Genomic DNA, 26,963 nt, shown 5'->3' on the forward strand with positions numbered 1-26,963 from the left:
AAAAAAATAGTTGTTTATTTCTACACAGGTAGATGTTTATTTCTATTGCTTGCAATTGTTGTTTGTAATACTTGTTTTTCTTGTTCTGTAATCATATATTGTATTTTCTGGAGCTTTTCTCCTCGGGTCTCCACTGAAAATGGGAAAATATCCCAGCTGGACTAACCTGGTTAACAAATGTCAATAAATAAATAATAAATAAATAAATGTGTGTTTATGACAGCGTGTGTTACAAAGTATGTATATATGTAACCTTACCCACCATGTCTTACTCCGAACATGCAACTGCATGCATCTGAGCTGTATTTACAAACACAAACAATGCTTTTCACATCAAACCACAGTCTCATGTCTAAGTAAAATCACAAACATACAGGCATCTCTTGATTATTTCTACATTCAGCCTTACATTACTATAACTCAAATTACCAATCTTAACAAGTAAGCTGCCCTGTGGCAGTGACCGTTAACCAGCAAAGTTTCAAATGTTATCCTTTTCTTCTTGGGTTCAGAGATGGTACTACTCACTCTTAGCAGTGTCTAACTCCCAACAAGCAAATATGGCAGAAATCAGACCATTTTTCCTCCAAGTAACCATGATCATGACCAACAACATAAAGCAAATAGGGTTAAACATTAGAGTAGGTCTCAATAGTGTTAGCATCACACATGGCCGCACGTCTCAATAGTGTTAGCATCACACATGGCCACACATCTCAATAGTGTTAGCATCACACATAGCCGCACATCTCAATAGTGTTAGCATCACACATGGCTGCACATCTCAACAGTGTTAGCATCACACATGGCCGCATGTCTCAATAGTGTTAACATCACACATGGCCAAATGTCATTGCCATTTTAACACCTTCTCTGCTTGTTACTTTGCTCATTGACAATGAGACTAGCAAGTGACTGCTATGCTTCTGCTTGCACAAATGCACCTGGAAGGCTGTGTGTCTTTACACACAAGCTGATAGATGCTAGATCTAAACTGGGTGCCAATTCAGTCCTATATTTCAGGCTTCACTGCTGCAGACTGGGCTGGAGATGGTGGAGATGGTATTCCATTTAGAGCAGAAAGGAGAGGTATTTAGAAGTCCAGGATTTCTGTGGCACTTCTCATATAGTGCTACAGCTGGAGCCCATTGCATGGGGAATATACCGCGTCTTAGTAAATGGCTGAAGCTTGGAATAGCTTGGCCAAGGTTGTTTCCAGTGCACCTAACATCCCACACCCTGGGAAGCAATGTTGTTACCACAAAAGTAACATGAAGAGGTACTAGAGAGAGACCTCCTTAGCCAATGGAAGGATGAATTTAGGACTGCATACACCCCTCAGTTCTGTAAGTATACTGAAACATAACTTCTCTATGACATGGCATCAATTAGCCAGCCAATTCAGTTATTAACTATGCTTTTATATATATATATATATATATATATATATATATATATATATATATTTATTTATTTATTTTTTTTTTTCTTCTGTACATCTGCAGCAGAGACTGCAGAAAATCAAAAGACAAGTCAGGATAGACTAACTCACTCAGAAAGACACTGGGCGAATATGCAACTGCTCTGATTGCAAGCCACACAAGTATTCTCATTCCATCACTGTATATCATCTTGAGCAGGCACACTTTAACTTTAATATCAAGCCTCTTTGGCAGTTTAGTAGCTCTTAGTTATTGCATTGGACAATAAGTGCATCAAGTTAATTGTTTGTGGGTTCAATACTTGTAAACAGATATTTGATTTTTACAGGTTACTATTAATAAGATATTTTAACTTCAAAACTGCATGCCATTAACAAGTCACAATTCAACATTTGCAAATGCAGTTATTACGATAGAAAAGACAATAGTAAACCTCTCCAAATCAAGTCCACCTTGAAGCAGAATGCAGCCGAATCCAGAAAGGGAGATCACAACAACCAGGTTAAAAAACAGACCAAACTTCATTCTATTTTAGCTTAGCAATTATCAAACAGCTTTTCATCCAGCCACAAGCCAGACTTCTTCAGAATAAGTTACAGGAAATTTAGTCACTATGCATTTATACCCTGCCATTTAATGTGTCATCAATTATAAAATCAGTTGTAGTATTCATGAAACCATTAGTAAAAAACATCATCCCTTTATTTTCTATTTGAATAATGGTTAAAAACATTAAAAGCCTTGGTTTAAAACCATCTTTGAAAAAGTTTTGTGTGCTTCAGTTTTGCAAGAAATTATTTAAATTGAACTAATGGTGTATTGCCATTTATTATTTTTTAAATGTCCCCTTTGTTAAGTCATAATTTTTTAATCATAATTTTTACCTCTTTGTTTTAAGACAGGGACTAAGGAAGTACAATCATTAATGCCAGGAATGTGTGTTGCATCTAGCCTTAATTGCCAAAATAGATATTTTAATTCAATAAAGTTGTGCCATGATTCTCCCCTAGGGTTATGTGGGATTTTTGCTAGGATGCAAAATAAAAAATGCTTGAAACCAGTACATGAAGCTGAATGTCTATATAAGGCATTATTAGAATTATATTTTGAAATGTTGTAATTGTGTTCATAAATTCATTTTTAGCTGCCTCTCCATCTTGCCAACATAGAAGGCTGAACAAGTATAGGAGATTGCTAAATATAATATACCTCTTGTTGTGCAACTTCCATCCTGGACATAGACTACCAATTTCAAACCATTGCTCAGTTGTATCCATTTATTTTCTAAAACATATTTATATTGGCTGCAACTTTCACCCCTCTTTGTGGCCTTAATTTTATTCTCTTCCCAGTTAGTTTTCTTAATCTCTATGACATTTTTAATGTTACCTGCTCTTTTAAAAGTGAACAGTGGTCTGGGTCTTACTATGTTCTTCAATTTAGCATCATTTGTTAAAATACTCCAATGTTTATTTATTCCCCTCTTTCTCTGCATTTACGCAATACCTGGCACTGTGCACCAACGGCAACAGAGGCTAAATGGAAATACACAACTTATAGCAAACATTTTGTGAACTTTTGCCTTCTGCCAAGTGAGTCAGCTACCCTTCAGTCTGCTGCCCTGCCTGTATAGTTGGGTTAATCTAGATTTCAACAAACTGAAGAGCTTACATCTGTCATGAGGGTAATGAAGAGTAACACATGCATTCTCCTTTTCTGCAGTCTGCTGCCAGAAGGGAACATTATGAAGTATGACTTCCTTTGTGGTGTGATTAGATAATGCTCAGATCTGTAGATTATTCTTAGAATACTGTCTAGGTCTGAATCTAGATGTATGCAAAACTGTTTATTAATGTTTTGCATGGCTCCTGTGGGTTCAAATGTTTGCTGCATCTTTTCTTAACACACCGTTATCCTGCTGCTATATTAATGTGCCTGATCCCTGTTGCAAAGCCTGTCTTATACAGATCTTGCCTGATTAATTATGCTGATAAAACAATCAGTAGCACAATATAAATAGGTGCAGAAATGAAAATGAACTAATCTCTTAGTATGTCTGTATTGTGTATTCCTGTCTCAAACTGTCCACCTCTTCCCACCCCTTTGGTGTCATCCAATAAATCTCCTTGATTCCAAACTGCTTCCATAAATCATGTTACCTCCAGCAATAACATGCTTTGTCCCTCATGTGTTTCATAATACACCTGTAGCATTTGTATAAGGATTGAATAACTGCAACTATCATGACAGATGTGTATATCATGACACCTGAAACATGATCGTTACACATGTCTGTTCTGTATTTCATCCAATTCACATGATTGTATCTCTATAATGCTTCTTTGCATGAAAATCACACAGGGCACAATCGACTACTGTTTATTCCCATTCTGAGTTTACCGTGATATCAAGATATGATTATGCATGTGCTAATAATTTACCATCAGCAGTGCAACTGAGCCTGACAGTGCTGTGCTTCAGGCAGAGAGTTTAAACAATTACAAAAAATAATTCTTTGTTTAGTTTGCACAATATCTGTATGTCGGTATTGCATTTTGACAACAAGGTATCTGGATTTCAAAGTGATGTTGACTCAGTCTGTTAATGTATCATCCCAGAATGAAGTGGCAGGAATGCTTGATGAATACTCTACTGGTTTACAATTGTGATGGTCACTGGTGTCCTATACCATGAAACAGGTACATGTCCTTCACAGTAATGCAATTTACATGAAGGACAGTATATACATCATAACAGATAAGTATGTCATTACATGAGGCAATAACATAGCTGTTATGCTAGTCTGTCCACACTTATGCATTTTCCCCAGAACATGTGATACACAGTACAAGTGAATTTTCACTAATTACAGATGTGCTTTTTCACATCATTAAATTCAGAGTTGTCTTCTATATTGTGTAACTACGTGGTTAGGAAGTTTAATTTTCATTAAGCGAAGTGTGTGTATGTGAAATGTCAAGTAAGTGATGCTCTAATGTCAAATGTGCTGCATCCACTGCCACTAATGAGAATGCATTTAATTTTGGACACAGCTCTCTCTGCAGTTTATTCCACTTTTAACACAAACATTATCTCTACAGTACACTGATGAAGTTATCCTTTCAAAAGTACACTCTCTCTCCCCTTACAAGTCAGACTTCTCCTGTGGTGCTTGCAGTTAATACTGTGCCACCTAGATAGGTAAGAGGTTCAGTTCTCAGTGTGGGAACATTCTGTGTTTGGTTGCAATATCGCACACATATAGTTTCCTGAACAGACATGTTGTAGCAACTTCCAGTTAGGAGGAAAATGCAGCTTGTGTGAGTATTTTACCAACCCATTATTCAGGTTTTACCACAAACATCTGCTCTGCAACATAGTAATGAAGTCATCCTGTCAAAAGTGCATTCTCTCCCCTTAAAAGTCAGACTTCTTCTGTGGTGTTTCCAGTTAATACTGTACTCTCTAGAAGGTACACCTAGACAGGCATGAGGTTGAAAGCTCATAGTGGGGAACTTGTATGCGTGGCTTTAATGTCATGTGCATATAGCTTCCTGAATGGTTGTGATGCATCAACTTCCATTCTGAGGAAAATTTTAACATGGGAGGGGAAGCCCCCATTCCCTTATCCCACTTTTAACACATACATCATTATTCCTTCCCACTGACGACGTCAGTATATCAAAATTGCACATTGTACCCTTACAACTGACAGTTCTCTCCTGGCACTTGCAGCCAATTCTGTGTTAAGTAGATTGTGTAAATAGATCGGTAGGGGGGTTGAATCTAACATTGGGTAAATAATGTCAGTATGTGTACTGTCATTTACAGTTGTGTCTGTAACAGCACCCCTTATGTAAAATTCCACTTAGGCAACATATCTTGCCAGTAAGAGAATTACCCTATAGATTTCTATTATCCCAGGCAATAAACATTTTTGGAAGCACGATGCTTACATCATGCTATCAATAGAGAACTACATCAAAGTGGGAGCATGAGTTTCCTAGTCTATTGTGCAAGTACAGAGGGAGGAGGTTTGAATCCAGCAATTATGGACTACTGTTTGTGGGTGGTTGTCTATCAAACTGTGTAGGGAAGGGTTGTAATGCATGCAGCTATGTAGTGTTACTGTGTGCTTCAGTGTATGAAAGAGTGGTGATGTCATCCATTCAAATGTGCACTATCACAACTGTAAAAGAACATCTCATGTGGTGCAAGCGATTCAGGCAATGACCTGTACCATGTTATGTTCAGTAGTCTGTTCAAAGGCAGCTATTGCTCCTTAGACTCACTTGTGTCACTATGTGTGTGAACGTGCAGGTAGGTAACAATGTTGTCAGTCAGCTTTCTTCTTTGTAGGTGTCTATGTTAAAGATTACTTTTTGAAATAGTCACATTTTATATAATCAGACTCATACAATCAGCTGTTTGAAAAGTCAAATGTATCCTTATTTGTTTAAATAGCGGATTGTTCTGAGATCGTAGTATAGCGAGGATTGGGCAATAAGCCCTTGTCCCCAGTGTACTTCAATCTCAGAGTGAGTATATATAATTAGCAGGGGGTGTGGGGGTGCGGAGGGACTTGCACCCTGCTAAAATGATGTCAAAAAATTCAGTGCAACTTGGATATGGTATCACACAGAGAAAACTAGCTTGGCTGAGGGTTTTTTTTTTGCAGTTTTTACTGAATGGTTTGTCTGTGTGACCTTTTTTCCATTTGATTCGAATGTAAGATATTTCCATCTAAATGGTCATTGTGTGGGCAAGATACCTCTCAACCTCTTAGAACAAGAAATCTGGACAAAGCCATCAATAATGGGAACAAAGGCCCCATAACAGGGACAATTTTTAAATATTCCTTTTACAAACATATAAAGTTGATAGAATAACAGATTTTGCATTAGCATGCATTTTCTGAAGAGAAAGAAGTCTGAAATTCAAATGCCTGTCATTATTTTCTGACTTCAGTTCTCAATGCTTTGCCAGCAATTTTCCAGAAAACCAAATTTTTATGAGGACCATACCATAAATATGAGGCAAAAATCTGGACAGTTGAGAGGTATGGGCAAGACCAGTAATAACTAAATACTCCTGCACTAAAAAATCCAGTCGGACTCAGCTTTATTTTTCAGCCCAATATACTTTTAGACAGCACATTTTTATTATGTGTTTGTATATAAAAGCAGTCTCATTGCCTTTTGATGATCTACCAGAACATAAGATTTCTTAATAAAATGAATCATCAGTGCATAAAGTCTATGGTTTCAACATGAATGTGTTCTTAATCATATCAAAACAGGATCTTACACAAACCAAATGTTTTACTTGTGGCCTTAGTTCATCAAATAACAAACTGTAGTGTTTGTTTTAAAACTAGCAGTTTAATAACATAGTGGGTGTTTCAAAACTAATGAGAAAGTAATAATGAAATAAAATAATACATTCCAGCCACATTGTTTTTCCTATTGATTTTGGATGTCTTAGCAAGCAGTCTGTGGGCAAACATGAATATAAATTGCAGACAGAACACACAAACAAATTTCTAATAAGTAACAGCTGGCAATTCCAAACTATTTGCTGGAACAATGGGTGTAAAACCTCTAAATATTAACAAATAATAGCTGTTATTTAGTTACATGAGCCGTTTCAAAAAGGTCTGACAAAATACATAGTGATTAGCTGACATAATCCCTGCTGCAGTGTTTGCCTTAAAGAAGATCTTCATTTATTTATGTATTTATTTATTTGTTGTTTATTATTTTCCTTAATTTTAAATGTCTGAGTAGATGAACTAGACATAAGCCACAAGGATTCAGGTACAGTTTCAAGAATTCTTTGACTAAGCAGAATTTGAACACAAAAGATCTAATGATAACATGCAAAAAATCCATTGATATAGTTCATTTGGCAGTGTGCATTAACTGAGGCAAAATACACTAGCTACAGAGCTATGCATATCAACATACTCCCAATGCAAAACAGAGGAAAAGCAAATCATCTTTCTCTGCCTATCTGTTTGTCTGTCTGTTTGCCTGTCTATCGAATCATACCCAGCACTATTATTTTCCTAGATAAGTACATGGAATAGAGGCTCTGAAATTAATATTCCAACAGGGGAAGGATGTTATTGTAGCATGATGCCTCAGTGTTACTAAAAAAGAAGTCAGTGCCAAAATATATTTTATCTTCAGAGCTTCTAATTGTTATCGTGAGAAGGACAAATGCGGGAAATATTTATTCATATGACATTGATGTTTGATGAAACAAAGGGCGTTCTGTATTCCACTGCAATGTATATTGCATTATATATGGAAAAGCAGCTCAGTGTATCAGGAAACTGACACCCACGATTCAACAATAGGTATGTATGGATATATGTACCTGTCTGGCAGTTAATTGCCTTATGTAGACTATCGATTACAATGACATTCATTCATGGTTTCATAGATACTAGGGCATTTGCTTTGCAGTAGCGCATATCGTTTTCGAAATGCTACGCTCTAAAACCAAAGCTTTGATTATGCTTACTGCATTCTTAGCAAAATTATAACAAATGGAAAAAGAAATTAAGCAAATGTTATGACTCTGAAAAACATATTAATCTGAAAAAAAATCCATTGTTTTATTCTTGTTTTTGTTTTTCCTCTGGAGATATTGTTTCAGTCATCATTTTAACTGAAACAACAAAAGTTATGGCATATTTCAACCTTTCAAGCTTCTCATAAAACAATCGAATGGCACGGAGACTAGAACATTACTAAAAGTTTGCCAGAAATCACTTAGTACAGAAGCTTTGCACTATCTTTAATTTGTTAATCATTCTCCTGCCAGTATTTATAATAAAGATAGCAAGTCTAAACTGATCACATGTAAGTTAAGAGGTAAAATAAGACATTCTAATTTCTCAAAAAGCCAACAAACTAATAACTATCTTACGTGTGTCAAATATATTCTTAAATTAGGCAGATGTACTCTCAAGATCTGTATTTGTAAGTTCATAGGTGAATACTAGGCTAATGACCCCCAGGACCTTTATAAACCTAGCCATGCAATCCAACCTACTTGTGTCCCTGTGTATCATGGGTATTTATTAAGAGGGGTATGCTAAGTAGTTTCTAGAGGTTATATGGGGGGCTATGTTAGTTTGGCCATTACTGTCTGCTTCTGACTATCAGAGACATGAGGGCCAGACCCGGGGTGAATTTCAGATTTCCCATCCATTGGCTGCAATTAAATAGGGTTAGGAATGGACTCTGCTTCACATGGAAGGGAACCTGAGCATCCTCTGAGATACATATCTGTCCCAGCAACTTGTCTTATTTATGTCACAAGCACAATTTAAACAAGCATTGGGTCCAGTACTTCTGATGGTATAAATTTTGCAGATGTGCAAAAGGTCCATCAAAGCTGGATCTGAGGATGCTTTGTGAGCCAGGCATAGATCACCTCTCAGTACCTGCAGGAGACAGAGATAGGGCTTTAAGGTTATCTGTATAGAACAATGTGTTTATACCCTGGATTCTCCTGGTAAGGAGGCTTTTTCGGTGTTCCAACTGTTGCATATGTCTGGTCAGGTACAAGCCAAAGGGGGCATTATACTCAATGATGGGTCTGTGAAGGAATGAATAAAAGGCGTTGTGCCTTTCTTGGACCCAGATTATATTCCTTACTTATAAGTTGGGCAACATAGAACAATTTTGTAATAGCTTAGCCACATGTTGGTCAAAGGCCAGATTACTATTTATATATGTTCCCAGATCCCTGACTACCAGAACAGATGTTCTTCGTTCCCCATTGCTGCAGTCCTTACTATTGGGTATAGTCCGCGTCCAGTCGGCCCGAATACCAGAGTATAAGGCTGATGTCGGTCAGGGCGCATTAGACTGGCGTCAGTACGTCAGGGTACTAATGCGCATGACCGACGTCATATCCTCAGTCTTTTTTGCCGCATGGTCCGATGCAGAAGCAGTTTTGCGAGTGCAGGTTGGCGTTCTGAAATATTTCCGAAACCGGAGTTTCAGACCGAAACAGAGTTGGCTAAGTACCCCGTTGGGGAACATTTTGGTTTTTTCTTGCCTCAGTATTTAACCGGATGTCAGAAAAAGTGAATAACTGTATTTCTTGTGGGAAACAGATACCTCATAGGGATTACCATACCTTGTGTATACCTTGTTTAGGGCCTGAGCACGGCGTTGTTGGTTGCCGCTCTTGTGCTAGGTTTAACAAACGCACTATTAAGAGGAGGTTAGACTGTGCCAGGTTAGTGTTTGGGAAGCGTTGCAATTATAAAATGCCGTCGGATGCTCCGTCGCCCGCTTCGTCCAAGAAGCGCAAGGACAAAACAGCGAAGCCTAGGGTTGATGAACCGGCAGTCCCGGACGTCGGTTCTTTAGAAGGCTCAGTGGAGCCAGAGGTTTTGCCAGGAGTTTCCATGGAGTCTCAGGCAGAAACTTTACTGTTACAGGATGTGCCTTCTCAGGAGGTAGGCCAGGCTGAGGGGGCTTCTCAGGTAACTGTTCTTCCCTCTCTTCCCAAGGTAGTTAGAGCCTCTCCTTCTGTTGCCAAAACTTCTTTGAGAGGTAGGCCTAGTTCAGCTTCAGTGGGGGCTTCTCCTAGCATTTCGGGTTCTGTACCTAAGAAACATATGCTTAAAATGGCAGAAGATTTGATTACTATGATTAGAGGTTCTATGCCCCGCCTGATAAGAGGCCTAGGGTGGAACCGAGTTTGATAGTTTTGAACAGTGTTCAGAGGCTTCAGAGTCTTCTGCGGAAGACTTGCAGGAGTATCCTACTTATTCTGATTCTGATGTGGATGATTCCACTCCTACAGCTTCTCCTCCTGAGGATTTCTCATTTTCAGAGACTCTGCATTCCATGAGGGAGCACTTTAAATGGGAAGGCCAGGATTACTCTGATTCCAGGAAAAGGCTTAGGGAATTCTTGTTTTACCCCAGCATAGGCCCTTAGCTATTCCTCCTGTGTTGAATGTGGTGGAAGATGTTTTGCAGAGGCTTCCCTGAACCCTGACTCTTTGCCTCCTGCTCCTGTTAAGCCTGATAGGTATTATAGGGTGCCCGAAGCTCATAGGTATTTGTTTAAGAGTCCTAGGGCGGACCCAGAAACTATTTCTCAAGGGCCTAAAGGTGTTAAGGCTTCTGTGGTTAAAAATCCTGTTCCCACTGATAAAGAGGCAAGGGCTTTGGATAGGTGGGGAAAGAAAGTGTATACTTCTTCCACTCTAGCCATGAGAGCATTGAATTGTCAGTTTCACATGCTAAAATATCAGAATTATCTCCTTTCACAATTAAAATCTAAGGTGGATGCTTTGGCGGAAGGTATTGAGTGTAAAGAGTTGCTGGATTTGGTTCATGTGTCTGAACAAGTGGGTAAGCATTCTTTGCAATGTGGTTTTGATGCTGTACAGGCCTCCTCGAGGGTGGCTGCTACTAGTTCTGTTCTTCGCAGGCATGCCTGGTTGAAGGATCAGAATTTAGCTGAGCATGTTAAGACAAGGATTTTGGATGCTCCTTTACAGTCTGATGTGTTGTTTGGATCGCCTGTGGAAGCAGTTTTAAAGAAAATGGAGGACAAAGCTAAGTCTATGCAAACTGTTAAAGATTTTTGCAGGTGCAGCCACCGAAGTTTAGTAGAAATTGGCCTGCTAAGGGGTGGACATATCCTGCTTATGATTCCCAGTCTAGGGGTAGGTCTAGACGTGGTAGGGGCAGGGCTCAAGGTTCTTTTAGGCCTAGAACAGGAGTTCACCTGCTCAGACTTCTGGTGAGGGCAGGGGTCAGTCCTTTCGTAAACAGACCCAATGACCTGTCTTTTCAGCTGCCAGTAGATTCTCGTCTGGCAGCTCCTTTGGGAGGAAGACTGTCTCTTTTCAAAGAAAATTGGGATTTAATTACTCAAGACAAATGGGTGTTGGATATCATTCACCACGGTTACAGATTTTATTTCCATACAATGCCCCTTTCAAAGGCATGCCAGACGTTCCTCCTCCACAAAGAAAGGAGGCTCACAAGCAAGTTTCTCAGTTACTCCAGATGGGGCCATTCAGCCAGTCCCTGTATCAGAAAGGGGCCTAGGATTTTATTCTCGCCTGTTCCTAGTACCAAAGAAGGGGAACACGTGGAGACCAATTTTGGATTTATCTCTCCTCAACACTTTTCTGGACATTCCCAAGTTCAAGATGTTGACGTTACAACAGCTTTTACCTCTGCTGGGCAAAGATCACTGGATGGTAACTTTAGATCTCAAGGAAGCTTACCTTCATGTGCCTATAAGGCTAAGTTGCAGGAAGTATCTGCGGTTTCGAGCTGGAAATTCTCATTATCAGTTCTCTGCATTGCCCTTTGGCTTATCTACTGCGCCCAGAGTATTCACAAAGGTTCTGGCTCCAGTGATAGCTTACTTCAGGCTTCAAGGAATTCAAATCTATCCTTACTTGGACGACTGCCTGATTCTGGCTCAAGACAAGGAAGACCTTCTACAGCATCTGGAATATGTTATAGCAGTGCTAAGATGCCTAGGGTATTCTGTGAACGAAATAAAGTCCAGTCTAGTACCCTCTCAAGACATGTGCTTTCTGGGTGTGAGACTGAATACAGCAGCCCAGATGGCCTTTTTAACCCCGGACAAACAAAAGAGTCTGTCACTTTACTTCCATCAACTATCTCATCAGTCCATGCTGACTGCAAGGACAGTCCTTCAAGCATTAGGGTTCATGGCATCTTGTATTCTGGTGCTTCCCAATGCCAAACTGCATATGAGGAAGCTACAATGGTATCTCAAAAGTGTATGGACACAGCACTGCCAGGATTTGGACACTGTCATTCAAATAATACCTTGCCTTCAAAAAGAATTTTTGTGGTGGGCTCAGGAATGTCACCTAAACAAGGGACTCTCTGTGACCCGGCCAGAGGCGAGTCAGATTTTAACGACAGATGCCTCGGACATTGCTTGGGGAGCTCATCTAAATGGAAAGTGGATACAAGACAAGTGGCCTGCCAGACTACAGCATCTACATATCAACATGAAGGAGATGTTAGCAGTCCAGTTTGCATTAATGGCTTTCAAGGAGTTACTTCTTCCAGGGCAGGTGTTGATTCTAACAGACAACACAACTGTCATGTGGTACATCAACAAGCAAGGGGGAACACATTCTTATCCTCTATGCAGGCAAGCAATGATATTATGGGAGACTGCGCTAAGCTTGCAACTAACTCTTCAGGCAAGGTTTCTGCCGGGAGCACAGAACTCCTTAGCAGATGTGTTAAGCAGACAAATCATGGATCCCCACGAGTGGAAACTGGATCTTCATGTATTTCAACAATTGACAGTGTCATGGGGAACTCCAGACATAGATCTGTTCGCTTCTCCACTAAACCACCAGCTGCCACAGTATTGCACAAAGGGGTTTCATCACACAGCTTGGAAAGTGGATGCTCTGTCTTTCAGTTGGAAAAACCTTCATGTGTATGCCTTTCCTCCTCTGCCTCTTCTTCCAAAGGTACTATTAAAGGTCAGACAAGACAGGCCAAGGATGATTTTGATAGCTCCAGATTGGCCTCGGCAACACTGGTACCCACTACTACGGAGTCTGGTAAGGAAGCCTCCATGGCCTTTACCTCTGATTCCTCATCTGTTATCTCAGAAGGATGGTCATCTGCTCAATGTCAAGCTTCACTCTCTTCATCTAACAGCCTGGCATATTCTGTGTTGAAACACAGCAGGTCTCAACTTCCTCAACAAGTTTTAAATGTGATTATGGAAGCTAGAAGACCTAGTACAAGGAAAGTGTACACAGAAAAATGGAAGAGATTTTTATTCTGGAGTACAGCAAAGAATTTGCAGGTTTCTGAGCCTAATTTGAGTGTGGCTCTTCAATATCTTACTGAGTTATTGGACAAAGGTTTGTCCTTCTCTTCCATTAAGATTCATGCTGCAGCAATTTCAGCTCACTATGATTGTGACCCACCATTGTTTTCGCATCCTTTGTTCAAGCAGTTTCTTAGAGGGGCAAAGAATATAAGACCCCCACGTAGAGCTCCTACTCCTGCTTGGGATCTCAATTTTGTGTTGGAAAAACTTACTCTACAACCTTTTGAGCCTGCGGCTACTGCTGAATTGAAATACTTGTCATGGAAGACTGCTTTTCTGTTGGCTATTACTTCTGCAAGAAGGGTGTCTGAGTTGCAGGCCCTTATGGCAGTAGAGCCATTTTGATTTTCCATAAGGATAGGGTATCATTACGTACTAATCCTTCCTTTATGCCTAAGGTGGTTTCTAGTGTGGCTTTAAACCAAACTATTCATTTGCCTACTTTTATACAGACCCCCAAAATAAAGGGAAAAGATTTTGCACACTTTAGATGTACACAGGCAATTGCGTTATTATTTAAGCAGGACTAAGGATTTCAGGCAGTCTCAGCAGTTGTTTGTTTCTTTTGCTTTGAGTTCACAGGGCAAGCCTGTGTCAAAACAAACTATTTCTAGGTGGATTGGCTTTTGCATTGCATTTTGTTATTCCCATCATGGCAAGGAGATTCCAGCTGGGATTAGGCCTCATTCCACTAGGGCTACTGCCACTTCAACAGCATTTCTAAGGGGTGGCAACTAAGGATATTTTGGAAGCAGCTACTTGGAGTTCAGTGCATACTTTCTCTAAGCATTATCACCTTCCTATCTACTCTAAGTCTAGGGCTGGTTTTGCCACAGCTGTTTTGCAAGGCATGTTGTCAGCTCCTGCTTCTTTATGATTTGCCAGCCTCCCTTACCTCTGCTTTGGGATTCTACCCAATAGTAAGGACTGCAGCAATGGGGAACGAAGAACATAGTACAGTTTTGTACCTACCATAAATGTAGATGTTCGAGGATCCCCATTGCTGCAGTCCAATTTACCCTCCCTCCTTCCCCTCTGTGTTTAGGGGTGGTTGTGTAGGTGAGGTTACATGCTTATATTTTTGTATATATTCTTGTATATATTGTACATATTTTTGGTGCAGGTATTTTGGGCCTTGTCTTTTTAGGGTCTTCTGACATCTGGGGCAAGAAAAGACTGAGGATATGGCGTCGGTCATGCGCATTAGTACCCTGACGTACTGACGTCAGTCTAATGCGCCCTGACCGACGTCAGCCTTATACTCTGGTATTCGGGCCGACTGGACGCGGACTATACCCAATAGTAAGGACTGCAGCAATGGGGATCCTCGAACATCTACATTTATGGTAGGTACAAAACTGTACTTTCTTAGTGGTGTCTTATCGAAGGAGTAATTAGACTGGGTGATATTTTTCCCAAAAGCCACTATAATGCATTTCTTTGCATTTAGTTTTAATCTGTGACTTTGGCACAAATCATTTCTCTGTGTTAGACCTTCTGTAAGATATTAATGCCATGGGGGAAATCTATGACAGCTCCCAATTTGCAGTCATCTGTGAACCTGGCCAGCAAAGGCCATTGACATTGGCCTTTAGCTCTGAAATATAGATGCCAAATAAGGCAGTCTTAGCACAGAGCTCTGAGGTACCCCATTGGTGACCAGTCTCTTAGTGGAGGTGATATCACCAGGTTTGACTTTCTGAGTCCTGTGTGTGAACTATCAGGCAATCCAGTGAATTACACTGGAGTTGCTATCCAATTTGGTGAGTTGTCAACTATACCCGGATGGGGTATGGTAATCATATCGAATGCCTTAGCCAGGTCCAGGTAGGTGGTATGCATCAATTTCCCCTCATCCATTGGCTTGGTGACCTTCTCCCAATAATCAAATATTCCAAATGCATACATGGATATACAATGAAAAACCTGGAAATACTGTCTGCCTCTCTTCCCCACAAAAATAATATCACCGAGCGTGACCCCTAACAAAGCCAAACTGGGGTGGGCCCAGTGTCTGAAGGTTGCCTACGTCTTTTTTGGTCATTTCTCTGATAATTCATTCTATGGTTTTGCATATTCAACTAGTCAGACTAATAGGTCTGTACTTTCCAGGGTCACTTAATGGTCCAGAACAAAGAAAAGTCAGCAGTAAAGATGGAAACCCACTGTTTAATGTATAAAATAAAAATAAAAAATCACATAACAAGGTAGAGGGTAATAAGCCCAACTACCTGCCCCAAACTGGTTTAGGCTGTAATAGCCTTCTTCAGTGAGTAAACATGAGCAAACAAAAATCCACTCATGTATATATAGTACTACATACAACAATTCATTTTATAATTGGTCATTAAGCCCAGGTGGGAACAAAGACCCTAACTTAATAATCAATTTGCGTTCCTTGAAATTTAGTATATCATGCCATCCTGATTTGTCCCTACATTTACCGACAATGCAATCTATAACAGTAAAATAAAAAGATGCAGTATTGTGTTTAGACATGTTTGTACAAAGCATTATTAGGACGTTTATTCCTAATGTCACTAAGATGCTGTCCAATCCTGAGACGAAAAGGTCTAGAAGTTTGTCCCACATGGAATGAGGAGCATGAATAAGTGACCAAATAGACAACCCATTCTGTGCTGCAGTTAGCCCAAAAATTAATGTTGAAAACTACCGGTGTGCTGAGACTACTGAATCCCCTCGTTTTCTGAACCCTATTGCAATGAGTACAATGACCACATGGCATGCAGCCTATCAGTGGGCCATCTGTGAGAGTACATTGAGCGGGAACCATAGAGCTAGGTCCCACCCTCTTATAATGGCTAAAGAGGGAACCCAATTTACGTCCCCTCCTAAATGAAAAAGAGCATCTATCACCGAAAAAAGGGTGCAATTTCTCCTCAGTCATAAGAATGTTCCAATGTCTGTTAATTATATTTGTGAACCCCCGTGTATTGTGTCCATATGTGGTCACCAGACGAACCAAATGATTAGAAAAACCTCTTGGTTTGTCATTGTATTGTAACAATTTAGTTCTGTCTTGAGTGAAACCTAGTGACAAGCAGTGCTAATTGTACCAGAAGGGTAACCTCTCTCACGAAAACGTTGTATCAAATCATCCCTAGTATCTTCAAATGTTTGCTGGCTAGAACAAATCCTTTTAATCCTGAGGAATTGTAATTTGGGGATATTCTAGATGATATGTCGGGGGAGGAAGCTAGTGGCATGCAAAAGTGAGTTATGCTCTGGGAATTTCCTGAAAACCCGTGTAGCTAACATATCATTAGGATTCCTGCTAACCTCAACATCAAGGAAAACAATTTTCGATTTATGAAAATTCAGTGTAAACTTAATTCCCCATTTATTGTCATTAAGATAGCCAATAAACTCATGTAAGTATGTTTCATCCACCCTCCACACCACCCAACAATCATCCAGATATTTTCTCCAAATATCTATTTCATCAATATATAAATTATGACTGGAGTCATAGATTATAACCTCCTCAATGTAGGCCATAAATAGGTCAGCATAAATGTGTGCAAAAGAGGCACCCATTGCTGTGCCCTTGACCTGCCAAAAACATTGGTCCTGTAAGTAGAATACGTTACTAGTAAGAACATATTCAGCCAGGCATACTGAAAAAGTATTAAATCCTGGTTGGTATAAACCAGATCTTCCCAACCAAAATTCCAAAGCCAGCAAATCTGCCCAGTGGGGAATATTCATATAGAGAGAGGTTACATCCAAGGTACACATCAGCCAATGAGGTTCCAATTGCATGTCAGAAATAATATCCAGAAACTGAGCTGTATCCTGAATTCTGGCCCATACCATAGATAGTAGTGGTTTAAGATAATGTGTTAAATATTTAAAAAGTGGTTCAGTGATGGATTCCTGCCCTGATACTATTGGTCTACCAGGGGGACATCTAGCATCCTTATGTATTTCAGGTAGTAAGTAAAAATACTGTTTATTCGGGGATGAAACTAGCAACTGGTGTCTAACAGAATCAGTAATAATGCCCTCTTCCTTGGCTTGAGTCAAAAAAGAATCAATGTTGGTCTTAAAATGACTGGTTGGATCCAATGGCATAGCCATATAATACCTGTTATCACCCAGTTGTCTTAATGCTTCTTCGTTGTAATTGACCCAATCTTGAACCACTATCGCACCACCCTTATCTGCTGGTACAATGACAATTTCCTTGTTGTTCTTAAGATCCTCTATACATTTTACCTCCTCCTTAAAAAGATTGTTATAAGATTCCTGAAAATCCTTGAGGATACAATGTAAATCTTTTAGGACATTGGCCTGAAAAATGGATACCATATGTGACATAGGTGGAGTAAAGGTAGACCTTTTAAATCTAAACACTGGAACTTCCTGAGTGGTATCATTTTCAAAAAAAACAATTTAAGATTAAGAAAATGACAGAAATTGACCACATCCTGTGCTAAAGTATATTCTGGAACAAAAAAGACGGGGACAAAATTAAGGCCTTTATTTAAAACTTTAATTTGTAAATCGGAGAGGTGTACAGAGGAAATGTTGTGTACATTCATATAGTCAGCTAATGTTCGATCATCAGTTGTAACAGACCCTCCAAACTCTCTACCAGTTTGACGTTTCCTGTGCTTCCTCCCCCCTCATCTGTACCTGAACCCAAAGGGTGTGACAAACTCCTTCTTTTGGGATCAGGTGAGGCATCTCTGTGGTTACCCTCTCCTTCAGTATTAGAGGAAGTCTCATCCCCTGATGTGTAACTCAATGACTCTGAATTTCGTTTCAAAATAGATTTGGGTCTTTTTCTCTTGGGGGCTAAGGGTTTATTACTCGGAAGCCTGAAAGTGACATTCCTAGGCATATCAAATGGTTTGCATCTTTCATAATCCCCTACGTCCCTTTGAAACTTTTTAAATTTTTTATCCTTTAATATTTGTTCAAACTTAAGTAACTCTGTGGTTAAATGATTAACCCGAGAGGAAAAAGACCCAATTGACTCAAATTTATTAACCTAAATACAAAGTGTTTCCACCTCCTGAATCCCTTGTTTGACAGCCCGTTCATAAAACCCAGCTAAAGCATCCACAAATCCCATGGATGCAGATTGTTGAATCTGCGTCCATTCATCAGTTAACTGTTCATCAATATTGTGTACCAGGGGCTGTACCTTCACCCTCAGACCCCGTGGTGTGATCTTTTTGAGTTGATAAGCTTTGAACAGGCATAAATGCCAAACATTGCACCGGAGACCCTTCATGCTTTTACCCAACTTTACAAAATAGCACAAATGGAGACCACCACGATGAAATAAAAAGTGTATAAGCTACTTTATTAAATGAAAGAAGCACTTTTACGTGTATCCAACACGCTTCTTCAGGTTTTTTACCCAACTTAAAAAACATAGTTTCACATTGTGTGTCCGGGTCCTGAATCACCCTCATAGATTGGTTATTCATATCAGATAAACCTAAACCAAAAATGGCCAAATCATTCATGTCCGAAGCCAAGCCTTTGATGAGTGGAGTCAAGGCCATGTTTCAAAAAATATATATAGAAAATGAAAAATGAAATAAACAATACTAAGGGACTAGTCAACTGTGCCCACAACAGTAATGAGACCAAAATCTCCAATCAAAAACAACTCGTTTAAAGATATATATATATATATATATATATATATATATATATATATATATATATATATATATATATATATATATATATATATATATATATATATATATATATATAGTTTAGACACAAAAATAGATCCAAAATAGATAACATAATACTTATATTCTGTCAATTCCACAGGGTATAAAAGTGAGCAAATTGTTTTCATTAGTATATGTATATATATATATATATATATATATATATATATATATATATATATTTTTTTTTTTTTTTTTTTCGAGGCATAAATAGACCCCAAAGCTCCAAAAAAGAGCCTGATCCCTATAAGCCCCAATGATACAATGACTAGCCCTTGTGATATAACATGAATAAAACATAGAAATCACAATGCTGCATATCACAATGGGTAGAAATTACAACACAGACCAAAACCACCAAACAGGTGAGATGTTGAGTAATTTTAAATATCAACCCCAACACATGTAATGTCCTAAAGACCAGGAAATAGGGAATACCGCCCCATGAATTACAGTGATACAATATCTAGCCCCTGTGGTAATGTGGGAATTATGAAATTTCCCTAAGAAAAACCACAATGCTGCGTATCACCATAACCAAGAAATACTGAGCGCAAAACTGACCCAATGAGAGCAGTCAAAAAATGTCCACTAAATGAAACAAACACACTCAAATACAATAACCATATTCATATGATGAACCCAAAGATAGTGTCTAAGCTTAATCAACCAATAAACAGTTTGTGTTGCCCCAGCTATATTATCTGTATAAACTCTGGTAGGCAAAATGACAGTCCCTATGAATATTCAACAAAACAAAAAATAAAATAGATATATATGATGCAACAAGGCCAACCCAAAACATAGATAGTATGTTTCAACAAATATTGTAATATTGTAATATATAATGTAAAATAATAAGTTGGGGGATTATGTTAGTAGATATTTCATGGGGGGAGGCGGGGGGAGTGGGGATGAAGTTTGAGCTAAATTTGTCAGTTAACAAATTCACTGTGTTGCTCTGCTCAATGAAGGTTGCACCACTGATCACAAGCTCAGCACACTGTTGTGTGCTGCATTTGAGTTTTTAGATATTTATTTATTTATTTATATATTTATTTTTTATTTATTTATGACATTTGTTGACCGGGAAAGTCCACTGGGTCAAAACCCATTTTCAGTGGAGGCCCAGGGAGAAAAGCTCCTCAGGTAATCAAATATTGTACAGAACAAATGCAAACCCTCTCTCCCCCACCAAAGGACCAATCACAATACCAGTAGATTGCCAGGCACCCAGTATTACTGCTGCACAGGTTAAAACAGCACTGTCCAAGGCCAAGAATACATCTTCTATGGGACCTGACAATATCCCTGGCTGTGTTCTACATGAACTACAGAGTGAACTGGCACCTCACCTATGTGCCCTGTTCAATCACAGCCTCACCTCAGGCTTTGTCCCTACCAAATGGCACATTGCTACAGTCATCCCTCTCCACAAATGAGGAGGAGTGACTACAGACCCTGGGAACTATTGGCCCATTAGCCTGATGAGTCTGATATGCAAAGCTATGGAATGCATCATTATGGACCTAACAAACAAGGATACAGGGAATCTCCAAACACTGGATCCCACACCATTTGGTTTTGTGAAGGGTAAATCATGCCTGCTCAACCTGGTCTACTTCTTTGAGTCAGTCACCAGAGCTGTGGATGAAGGCAAGGTGGTTCATGTAGCCTACCTTGATCTGGCCAAGGCCTTTGATACCATTATCCACACAGGAATCATAGAAAAACTCACTAAGCTAGGCGACAACCCCTATATCAGTAGCTGGGTTGCAAATTGGCTCAAAGATAGAACCTACAGTGTGAAAGTAGCTCACTCCAAGTCAGACTGCCGACCAGTCACGAGTGGAGTCCCACAGGGTTCAGTCCTGGGTCCTCTCCTGTTTGGTATCTACTTCTCTGAAGTCCAGGCCAACACGAAGGGATTCTAGCTGACAAAGTTCACAGACAATTGCAAGTTGGGTGCCATAATTACTTCCGCAAGTGATGTTGACATCCTACAGAAAGGCCTCACTGAGACCAATGACTGGTGTCAGAACCATGGCCTTAAGCTCAATGCCAAAAAATGTGTCGTTATCCCCTTTGGGAAAAACCCAGTTCCCATGAATTACCACATTGATGATAGTCCACTGAACACAGAAAGTGTTATAAGAGATCTGGGAACACAGGTTGACAACATCCTCTCTTTTGACCACCACATTGCCACTGTGGTCAGAAAGTCCTTCTATTTGGCACATCTCATTACTAAGAGTTTTGGATCCAGGAAGAAAGAGGTCATTGTCTCCCTCTACTCTTCCCTCATTAGGCCAATCATCAAGTACAATACCCCATTTGGCATGTACCTCTCTAGACACCTGCAACAACTGGAGAGGCCACAAAAGTACCTCACAAAGAGGGTCCTAGGCCTTAAACACTTGTCCTATATGGACAGACTAAAAAAACTCCAACTATTCTCTGTCTCATATCGCCTACTTAGAGGCGATCCCTGCTTGACTTACAAAGCCATGTCTATCCCAGCTCTGTTAGGAATTCTGCATCTAATGAAATCCCAATCCCTCCACACTGCATGTTCCAGATACCTCAACCTCATTACCACAATCAACAGAACAAGCTGGAGGGACAGGTTCATAACCCAGAGGCTGCCCATGCTATGGAATAGATTTCCTTTACATGTTAAGCAGAGTGCCTCACTGGCCCTCTTCAAGAGAAATCGTGATGAGTGGATGGGAAATAGAAAATTCACCCCAGGATCACTCCAGTGACTCTACTCAACAGAGGCACTGGGAACTAAGGTCGGGTGGCACTATGCCAGGGTAATCCTATGGGCTAGGCTTGTAAAGGCTCCAGGGCCATTAGCCTAGTACACACCTATGAACCTATGAAAGAGATATACATACATTAGCATAGGGTGGGGAGTAATGGTATATAGTTAATACATAATTATCAGACTGTATGGATACATAATAACATACTTTCAATCACAAGAAAGTAATTGTAATCATTAGTAAATTGTACATATCATAGGTAGGGAAACAGTCATATACAGGAGGAAGACAATAATATAACAGAGGGTTAAAGAGTAGGATTGGAGTAGTTAAGTGTGTGAAGTTAAGGGGGCTTACACTGTATTTCACAGGTACAACTGGGGTTATTTAAATAGTGGGTTTTTACTGCAGCTTTAAAGGCTATTAGGGAGTCAAGTTGAGTAATGTATGAGGGGAGGAATTTGGCAGTGTTGTAGGAATATAGGCACTGCCTTGCTCTTTTGTTTGGTTTAGCTACATTTAAAAGTGTCCTTTCTGAAGACCGGAGGGTTCTATTGGGGTGTATGTGAGTAAGACAGACTGGAGTGCAGGACAGCTATCAGGTTTGAAAATTAGCTTTTGAGCAAGTGTAAATTGAGTATAATAGAGATAGTGGTAAAATTCAAGCCAGGACAGGTTTGAGATAACTTTGCAGTGGTGTGAGTGTTTGGGCATGGTTGAGACGAATTTTGCTATCTTGAAGTAGCAAGATTGCACATTATTGCTGAGGGATGTATGGAGGTTGATTAAATTGGGGCTTCCAAGCAAGAGGGATGGGATAAGCAAAGTGTTTGCTAGTTTTATCTTAGTTTGTTTATCTAGGTAGAGTTTATGTTGGTATAGTTTGCCAAGTTTGAAATGCGTTTTCTTTTCTGTATTGAGAATGTGTTTTTTAAAAGAGAGTTTGTTATTGATAGTGATTCTTAAAAGTTTTGCAGATAGCACCTGTTCTGTTTCTGTATTGTTATGTGAAAAAATCTTGAATTCTGCAGCTGGAGGTTTTCATGAAAACAGTAACCATTTAGTTTTTTTTTTTGGTTCAGTATTAATTGACCATCATTTAGCCAGGTTTCTATGGATGTGAATGCATCTTGGGTGATCTTCTGGAGGTTAACGAAATTGTTGGAGGATGAGATGATAGTTGAATTATCTGCATATTGAATTAATATGCTTTTTTGGGAGGCTTTATTAAGATCATTAATGAATATATTAAAGAGTAGTGGTTCTAAAATTGACCCTTGTGGGACTCCAGTGTTATTTTCCAGATACTTTGATAGTTGGTTTTGCCATCTAACCAATTGTTGTCTATTATTTAGGTAGGAGGAAAACCAGGTTAATGCGCTTAAAGAGCATCTAAGTTTTTCTAAATATTGTAATAACTTAGGGTGTGATACTGTGTTGAAAGCCTTTGATAGGTCTAACAGGAGTACTGAAGTTGATAGGCCAGCATCAAGTGCTTTATTCACAGTATCAGTAAAGGAGAGTAAAGCTGTGGTTGTGCTATGTCCAGGGTGGAATCCATCTTGAGTGAGAGCTAGGAAGTTGTTGTTAATTAGGTGATTTAGTAGTTGGGATTGTATGCATTTTTCTAGGATTTCTGATAGCAGGGAGAGAATGGAGATTGGCCGGTAACTTGAGAGATTGTGTGCATTACCACCTTTGTGTAGTGGAGTTATTATAGACTTTTTCCACAGTTGGGGGACAGAGATTGATCGATTAATAAGAATACTTACAGGGTAAGCTATAGCTTTGGCAGCAAGTTGTAAGTATTCAGGTGGTAAGTTATCAGCGGAGAGTGAGCAGGGCTTTAGTTTGGTTAGCAATTTTAGAATTAGGGATGTAGGTACTGGTTGTAGTGAGAAAGGACGATTGGGTGGGTTATTGTTAGAAGAAACCATAGTGTGCATAGAGGTAGATATGGGGGTTTATTTCTGTGGTATTTTGGGAGTTAGGGTTGCTTTTTGTAGATGAATCCTTGACTAGTTTTTGAATGGTGTCAATTAAATGGGTGTTAAATATTTGTGCTATTTGGTGAGGGCCTTTGTCGGGATAGGGGGATGGATTTTGAATGTTACCAGGATTAAACACAGAGTATACTGATTTCCAGAATTTGTTTGGATTATTACTTTGGGAGGATAGTTGTGAGGAGAAATAGTTTTTCTTATTAGTTATGATAATTTTTTTGCAGTATTTCGAAGTTGTTTATAATTTTGTTCATTTGCTTGAGTTCTACTTTTTTCCATATTTTCCAGGCTTTGTCACTAGATAGGAGGGCTTGTTTAGTTTGTTTCATTTGCCAGGGGACAAGGTTAGGTTTTGTTCACTTTGTACGAAGAGGTGCTAAGCTATTTAATGTGCTAAGAATGACATTACTAAAATAATCTACAACATCATCCAGAGGTAGTGTTTTGTCCAGTTTTGAGCTTCTAGGGTATTGATAAATATGTTTTGATCAAAGTGGGCAAGGTTCCTGGTAGATTTGTATGTGTGAGGTTTGGGGATTTGTATTTAGGTTCTATGGGTGCAAGCAGGTAGGTGGTCACTTAAAGTGTGTGGGAGGGTGCCGGTATTGGAGTAGTAGTGGGGATGAGATACTAGAATCCAATCTAATGTAGATTCTGCTTGGGTATTTAAAGCACGTGTAGGCTTTGTGATAAGTTGTGTGAAACTATGGAGGTTAATGGTGTTTGCAGTAGCTTTGGAGGTTAGGTTTTGCCAATTAATGTTAGTGTCTCCTAGAATAATACATTCTTGGGAGATATTTTTGTTAATCCAACATAGGAAGTCTTCCAAATGGGGGATGTTTTGACCTGGGGGAATGTAGATAGCAATACAGAGTTGTTTATTAGGGTTTATATGAAGGGATGCTATTAGGATTTCCATACTATTGAAAGCGGGAACAGGTTTCGGATGGATATTTATTGTTAAGGAGTCTCAATAAATTAAGGCTACACCTCCAACTTTTTTATGGGTCTCTCATTACGAAGAATGTTGTAACCTAGTGGAAGGATTAGCTGTAGAAGGCCATGTGGTTGTCTTTAGCTTGTGAGGCTATCTTGACCACACAACTGACCTTGCTGGACTTAATTAGTCATCTTAGTTTCCTGTTTATTTTAATTAGAGAACTCCTATCATTATGGGAGTTGTTCTTCCTTATTTTAACCATGACATTTTTTTCTTTTTGTTATATACCATATTAAGGCCAGGATTTCACCAGAGTGGTTTGTTTTTAGAGTTTATTTTGGTCTTACTTCTAGTAGGTAGAACATCCTCTATACAGGCATTAACATATTTGTACAGGGTCTCAGTGAACAACTGCACATATGTTGTTATGAACTTGGGGTTGGGAGGGGTATTGAATTTGGATAAACCATCTCTTAATAGGGTGTAGTTTGCTTTGGTATTGTTCTTAACTCTTACAAGATTTGCTACGATTATAGAACTGATTTTTATTTCAAAGGAGACAGCCTTGTGGTTCGACCTCACTCATGAGGATGTGACATTGGAGGAGCTGCAACACTTTCCTGAATCGGTGATTACCAGGTCCAGCATGTTTGAACCTCAGGATGATGTGCACAATATAGGTCTAAGTATGAACTATGGGATTCTAGGGACATAGAGGGTGACATATAGCTTGATTGGATATGGCACGGGACTTTGTCAAAGGTGATTTGCACATGGATAAATTCCAGGGCATCATCTTGTTTAACCAACATTGAATTGTGCTTGTTGCTAATATAGCTTGAGACCCCTCCACCTTTTGTCACTGGCTGTGCAGCTGATGTTCTAAATGTGCAGGAGGCCCAGAAGACTTGCACTGCTGGAATACTTTCTGCAGATTTAAACAACGTCTCAGTAATAGCATAAAGTTCTATATTCTCCAGAGTGAGGAAAGCTTGTAGAGTATGGAGGGTTTTTTTTCTTTAGGTTCCTAGTACTGAGCAGTAACACCTTTATGTTTCCTTGAGTTTTATTTTTGTCAGTTTGGCATTGCCTAAAAGGTTTCTAAGAGGATGGATGACGTTTTAGTCAATATTTGGAGGCCTAGAGGAGACAGCTGCAGACCGTCCTTTGCAAAGCAATGTGTTTTTTTTAACAATGTCCTCCCACACTGACAAATATTAAATCCGCCTGGAAAGACACCAGAAACTGAGCCACTTATTGAAGTCAATCATCTTCTGTTCAAACTGTGGCATCATCCATGGTGATGGTCGAATACTGCTCAGTGCAAGCCACATACCTGCCTGAGACATACACTCAAAGAGATCAACAGTGTCTTTCTTCATATAATCCGGGGAAGTGTGTCTGAGGTCATTATTGCCCACATGAACTATGATATAATCATACTGGTACCTGTAGTGTAGTGACTTGAATGTATGCATAACTTGGCAGATCTTGGCTCCAGATAAACAACTAATCTTCACTGTATTCAGTCTGATGAGTGGGGCATGATAGTGTGTTATACAATGGAATCCCCTAGGTCCTAGGTAATGTGTTTGCTTGCCTTATGGGCTTTGCTCTTGGAGTTCCACTGGGTGTAGATGTATGAGTGCTGTTTGATGTCACTTTTGGTGAGAGCTTTTGAGATTGCTGTGGATAGACATTGCCCTTTATAGGGTTAGGAGGTCTTTGAGGTTTGGGAAGGTTGCTTTTTAGTGCCTCAGCATAAGTTGGTTTATGTTTGTGGTGAATGCTATGTGTGGTAGATATAGTGTGCGGGTTCTTAAAACTCTTATTTATATACCAGGTTTTTGTCTCCAGTGAAATTGTGTATGGGCATGTTTCAGGAGCAGTATGCATCCACACCATATTGGCAATAATGTAGTGAAAGGACAAATTTTGAGGGTAATGAGATTGTACAATGATGAGGTACAAATGCGTACAGCATTAGTGTCATTAAGGCAAGAATTTATAGAAAGGGGATACTCTGAACGTATGTATGATAAATACACACACAGTAAAGTACAATTTCTCTTAAGAGCACACAGAGATCACAGTCAGTTTGGAGCTGGTTTCTCTCTCTCTCTCTCCAGATCCCCAATAAGACTCCCCACTAGCATAGCTATAGGGTTCAGATCTCAGCCGAAGAGTCAAGCCCAAACCTCC

Source organism: Protopterus annectens, chromosome 8.part1 (assembly GCF_019279795.1).
Source record: "Protopterus annectens isolate FY-2018-M chromosome 8.part1, PAN1.0, whole genome shotgun sequence".
Taxonomy (NCBI): domain Eukaryota; kingdom Metazoa; phylum Chordata; order Ceratodontiformes; family Protopteridae; genus Protopterus; species Protopterus annectens.